Here is a 6,661-nt window from a genome sequence, read left to right on the forward strand (position 1 = left end):
TTGAATTGAACTATTATTAGATTGTTTCTAATACTGGATTACAGTTTAATTATACTAAGTGCTCTTTAATGCTTCATAAAATACTTTTTCCAAAAAATATCATGGCACAAAATAGGTTTAGTTTCTTATTTCTATTTTTATTTTTCAGATTTCATTTTGTTTTTGTAGTTACAATATTATATGTGACCTATACAGGGAAACATTCTAATGGGGAACAAAGTGATCATCATATTCTTAGCTATTACACTTTGGGAGTCTGAATGGTATTCAAAATGAATTTGATATATTTTCTTAACCTGTGAATTAAATAATACCTTCAATTTACTTTAAAGGTAATGAGTAATGCTTTGCTAAGAGTATTTTAAACACATAGAATATAATAAAATTTGAAATTGTGTGTTCAAAAAAGCCATATGTTCAATTGTTTAGTGGTGTAGCCACTTCCCATCCAAACAAACACTGTAGTGTTCATTTTATTGGCTTGGTATCCCTTGTTTTCTTTCGTACCTAGTCTCTTTCCTCCTTCATACCTCCAACCGTCAGCTTTATGAAGGACACTCTTTTCTGCATTTGAGTAAAGGAAGGGCAATGAAAATACTCATATATATTTGGCCACCTAAAGAACAAAGTCTAATTTGAAAAATCAAGGATAAAAGCCATTACTTGTTAAATAGGCTAGGTTCCATATTATATACATTGTGATGATAATCCCCCTAATTAGGAAAGAAGAACCTGTAACCCGAGGAGATGAAGCAGCTTGCCCAAGTACAGTGACTGCTGAAACTGCAGCACAAAACTGCATATCTATGGCTGTCTTTAAAGCCCATGCTCTTTCCCTTCCTCTCAAATGATTGAAATAAATAGCTAATGAGAAAATGCAACCAAGGCACAAACATTCCATGAATTTATTTATCTCGAGCAGATTACAACCATTTGCGGGAGAGGGCAAATATACATCCTCTGTAAGGGCACTGACACTTCGCCCAGAAATGACATATCTCCTGGTTTCTTGTTATATTAGTCCATTTGCACACTGCTATAAAGAACTACCCAAAACTGGGTAATTTATAAAGAGAAGAGGTTTAATAGACTCACAGTTCCACAGGCTGTACGGAAAGCATGGCTGAGGAAGCCTCAGGAAACTTACAGTCATGGCAGAATGGCAAGGGGAAGCAAGCATCTCTTAATATGGTGACAGAAGAGAGAGGGACCAAAGGGGGAAGGGCTACACACTTTCCAACAACCAGATCTCCTGAGAAATCATTATCAAGAGAATGACAAGGGAGAAATCTGACCCCATAATCCAATCATCTCCCACCAGCCTCCTCCCCAACATTGAAGATTACAAATCAACGTGAGATTTGGGTGGGGACACAAAACCAAACAATATCAGTGGTGTATCAGCTCTTTCAAATAGGGTAGTGACACGTGCATCCACATTTGTTTTTGATCTGACATGATAATATACGAAAGTAGGTATAGAGCTTATTGATTAAGTCCAACAGCTCAATATCAAGATATAAAATAAAATTCATTCTTTGAATATAAATGAGACAGTCATTTGTTTGCTTGTTTCAGTTACATTAAACAACTGGTGAATTTGAAACTGTGATTTCGTGAGCTTTTGGAAGAACGGGTCCTGTAACATTGCAAAAAAAAAAATCATTTGAAGTGGAATTTATCAATATGAATATTTGGTAAATTTGCTTAATAAATATTTATATAGAAGACCTTCAGATGCACAGTTATAAAATTATGATTTTCTGATGAGAAGAAATTAATCCGTTCCATAATAATTAGGTTATTTCCCAAAGACATTTTATAGGATTTATTCCTAGAACTTCTGAAATAAATGACTACAAATATTTCACTTTTACTTGCTCAAACTGATTTATTAAAAGAGGCAATAGGGATCTTAACTATATATTCACAAGCATTATCAAGTCATTTTCAGTGAGGTTTTTCTATAGAAGTAATGGATTATAATATGAGTCATATAAGGACTACATAAGACTATGTAGGTGCCAGGTAAATTACATTGACTACATGTTAGAAAGAAATGACATTTATTTAAGGTAGGAGTAAATCTCTAAAATAATGTGGTCATGAAATAAATATATGTGTGTATGTCAATTGCTAAAATATAAGGCAAATTCGTGAATAAATAACATTATTAGCATGTATATTGCCACCAGATGATAAAATTATCTGTGTCTTATAAACACCAAAATCTGCATTCAAAAGCAGTATTACATATATTTCATAGAGACTTGACACTGGTTGATGAGTTTCTGCAATAAAATTGTACCAATTAAGCAATTCCAGAAAACTGTAACCTTAATGCACTAGCTTAGTCCTATTTTATTTTATTCATTTATTTATTTTTGAGACAGGGTCTCACTCTGTCATTCAGCTCACTGCAACCTCCACTTCCCAGGCTCAAGCGATCCTTCCACCTCAGGCTCCTGAGTAGCTGGCATACAGACGCCACCACACCAGGCTAATTTTTGGTAGAGATGGTGGAGGTGAGTCTCACTTTGTTGCCCAGGCTGGTCTTTAACTTCTGAGCTCAAGTGATCCACCTGCCTTGGCCTTCCAAAATGTTGGGATTACACGCACAAGCCACCACACATGGCTGCTTTGTTCTATTTTAATATTCACTTGGTTATTGTTATCACAAGGTCTAGAGCACAAATGATATCCTAAATGTGAAAATCTAGTGCTGCATCTTTTAATAATTAACTCCTAAAGAAATCTGAACATTGCCTGTTGACCAATACTATCATAATACTCTAATTACAAGATAAAAGGGAAGAGCTTTTTGGTAGCTTGGCTTATTTATTCTGAAACTAAAATATTTTGTGACAAGTTTACTACATTGAAACTGAGACATAAACTGGGTCACTGAAGGTTAATTTCCACACTATGCTCCTATTCAGTAGTGAAATTCATATCTAGAACAAGGTATTGTTGCCATTTATACATTGCCATATATACACTTTTTGATTAGGCAAATTGGAATATATCTTGGTGATGTTTGTGTTAAAAAACCAAATCGTAGCAATGCTTTTAATGTCAAAGGCATTCCTGAAGAAATCTGTAGAATGCAACTTTTATTTGTAAAAGTAATGGATTGAAATTAATTTCTTCCTTTTGAAATGCAAACAAGTTTAACTTTTATCATTTATTTAGTTACCACCTTAACTAAATACTAACAAACTTTATCCTAAACTTTAGATAAAATCAACAAGGATTATTTAAGACTTTGCTCAAATCTCCTTCAGTCTGCCCTGTTTATTAAATATTATGTTTCAGCCACCCTACTCACAACCTTCTTTTTTTACACTGACAATTTTCCCCTTAAAATTATCACATTCGAATATGATATATAATTTACTTGTTTTATTTGTGTTGCACATTGTTTATTTCCTGGGTATTGCTTCCAAGTAAGTGCCAAAGTAAAAGACTTTTAAAAATGTGTTTACTGATATATTCCAGTTGTATAGGAAGATGGCAGATACACCTGGTATATAGTGATCGATAAGTTTGAACATGCCTGAAATAAGTAAGTAAAATATTTAAACAATTAGTGACAACAACACAGTAAATCTTTTGTGGGTGTATATGTTTTAATTTTTTTTCTTACAATTAATTGCATAGGCAGATAAAGAATACTAATTGTTACAATTGAGAAACATTTTAGGGAGGCTTTGATTAAATGTCTTTTTTTTTTTTTTTAAAGCACTTTATTATTGGAATGCACAGCAAATTTTAAGCAACTCTAAAAATTATTTTCTACTGAAATACATATTTAAAAAATATGTCATTCCTTTGTTAGAAAGTTATAAGAGTAATACAAATAGAAAGATATCATCTTTGGTCGGGTGCAGTGGCTCATGCTTATAATCCTAGCACTTTGGGAGGCCGAGGCAGGCGGATCACGACGTCAGAAGTTTGAGACCATCCTAGCTAATACGGTGAAACCCATCTCTACTAAAAATACAAAAAATTAGCCAGGCCTGGTGGCAAGCGCCTGTAGTCCCAGCTACTTGGGAGGCTGAGGCAGGAGAATTGCTTGAACCCGGGAGGCGGGGGTTACAGTGAGCCAAGATCGCACCATGGCACTCCAGCCTGGGCCACAGGGTGTGACTCCGTCTCAAAAAACAGAAAAGAAAATTAGGGAAGGGAAGGGAAGGGGAGGGGAGGGGAAGGGAGGGGAGGGGAGGGGAGGGGAGGGAAGGGAAGGGAATTATCTTTAATCATGATCATGAAGTAAAAATAAAACCATTCCTGTGATAATTTATAAACTTTATAAATTTATTTTCTCACTCTTAGAAACAGTTGAAAAAGAAAGATAGCACCATTTAAATAGATATTTGCTTTCGTATCCTTGTGATAAATAATAAAATTTGAAATATTAAGATAAAAATTAATGAATTAAAAAAACCTTAAGGATAAACTATTTCAGCATCAGTTATTTGCGTCATCTTAATGTATTAGGATATAACTTAGATCCAGTTTATATTTATCTAATTTCCACAAATAAATACTCTAATTCCAGCGAGTGAATTATTTACAGGAACTTCATACAGCTGAATTTCTTTTTGTGTAATAATAATTTTTTTAAATGGCAATCGTTACTTTTATGATAGCTTCTAATTCCAGTCTTGTTATGAATGTGCTGCATGACCTTAAGCAAGACTCTATCTTGCAGAAAAATGGAGTTCAGTCTCCATGATCTCCAAGTTTCCTTCCTCTTCTATGATTTTGTAGCTTTGTCTCTTATTGTACCATATATGATTTCGCTTTTGTAGTAAAACACTTAGCATTAACAAATATACATCTACTCTTTTAATTTACCAGTTTTGTATTTTTTAAATGGACATGTTATACTGAAACTGTGGTTAGAACTAGAATCTTTCATGCTACATGTTATCTATATAGTCAGGATTCAAAATGTTTCTTGTACTGTTTTCCTTGGGACTACATTTTAAAAAGGAAAGTGCTTTCATAGGAGTCTGCCTTGTTCTAGGCAGTAAATAAATACTGGTTAGAACAATACTGAACTAGGTATTTACTGGATAGAAAATTCAGTATTCCAATAAGTACTTAACTAGGTATTTATTGGCTAGAAAAATGATACAATGGATTATATCTTTATCTTACTGAGAGAGAGAGTTGTTGAAAAATCTGGGAAATATAAATAAAATATAGTGTGATTATCATCCTGGAATATTCCTTAATTATCTTCTCTTAAATATTAACTTAGATATCTTGTCTCAAAGCCAACATAATAAATTATAGTTTTTTCAGGATATGTAAATAACCCTAATTTATTATTGTATTATTTCATCCAAAACTTTATTTTGATATTCTTCAAAATATTCCAATGTGAAATATATCATTCTTCCATTTTTATATAAATGAACATATTAAATATATATACTATGTGTTATGTTGTTCTTGCATTGCTATAAAGAAATACCTGAGACTGGCTAATTTTTAAGAAAAGAGGTTTAATTGGCTCATGGTTCTGCAGTCTGTACAGGAAGCATTTTGCCAGCATCTGCTTCTGAGGACGCCTCACACACTTTTAAAGAACCAGACATCGTGAGAACTCACAGTCACCAGGACAGCACCGTGCCATGAGGGATCTGCCCTCATGAGTCAAATACCTCCCATCAGGCCCCACCTCTAACACTGGATATTACATCTCAACATGAGATTTGGTGGGGATATCCCAACTATACGATACAGAAAGAAGGATTTTTTCATAAGCTATTTTATTACCCAGGTGTAATCATCAGATATATTCAGTTATATTTATTGCTCAGTTTTAGGTAAAATATCTAGCATATCAAATCTAAACACAATATGCCTTATGCATTATTTCCATACTGCTTGTGAAATTTGAAAAATTAGTTTCCAAAATGATCTAATATCTGAATCTAAAAGCACTTAAAGATAAAACATTTTGTGAATACAAAATTTAAGTAGAATTAACACATTTCTAATGGTACACACATACATTACATTTGTTTCTGGCTGTAAGAACATATAAAACAAGCTATAAAATATATAAAAACCAGAAGTTATAAAGAAATACTTAGTAGTTAACAAACAGTTTTCTTTTAAATAATACGTATTTGTTGTTTCAATTCAAATTATAAAATGCCTTTGACTGAATAAGTTCTTTTTATTTACAGGAATTTGCATTGTCATGTTTCGAAATACCATTCCAAAGACCTGCAAATAAGGTATGCTATGTTTTATTTAATATTCAAGTATGTGTTTAAAATTTCATGTCAATGGTTTACAAACTAAGAGCTGTATCTCAAAAGAGAATCATAAGTAGAGTGTTGATTTTTGAATTCAAGTTATAACTATCATCTATATGTTGCAATTACTTTGTGATTGTTCTTTCCCTTTATTGAAAACCCACCTATATAGAGATGTCCACTATTTGCTGGTTTATTCAAATACAGTATCAATTGTGTGAAGCAGAATGCAAATGTTTGTTTTGCTTAATTTTTTGCCATCCAACAAAGACTTTCTTGCCAACATATTATGTGGCAACTGTCATGCGACAATTCACATACAGAATGTAACTCATGTAGAAACATTTATCCAAATCAAACAGGAGCAAGACCGTGGGAAAGTA

The 6,661-nt window shown here is 33.0% G+C and overlaps 1 long non-coding RNA gene across 1 annotated transcript in view; it reads left to right on the forward strand.

Annotated features, from left to right (window-relative positions):
- The window catches only part of LOC134740169 (uncharacterized), a 747,696-nt gene extending 741,445 nt beyond the window's left edge, over positions 1–6,251 (forward strand). Inside the window, exon 3 of the long non-coding RNA XR_010127437.1 lies at positions 6,207–6,251. This is a non-coding gene — a long non-coding RNA (uncharacterized LOC134740169). The remainder of the gene's footprint in view (positions 1–6,206) is intronic.
- Positions 6,252–6,661: the final 410 nt, after the last annotated feature.

The sequence above is a fragment of the Pongo pygmaeus genome, chromosome 8, assembly GCF_028885625.2.
Source record: "Pongo pygmaeus isolate AG05252 chromosome 8, NHGRI_mPonPyg2-v2.0_pri, whole genome shotgun sequence".
Lineage (NCBI taxonomy): Eukaryota > Metazoa > Chordata > Mammalia > Primates > Hominidae > Pongo > Pongo pygmaeus.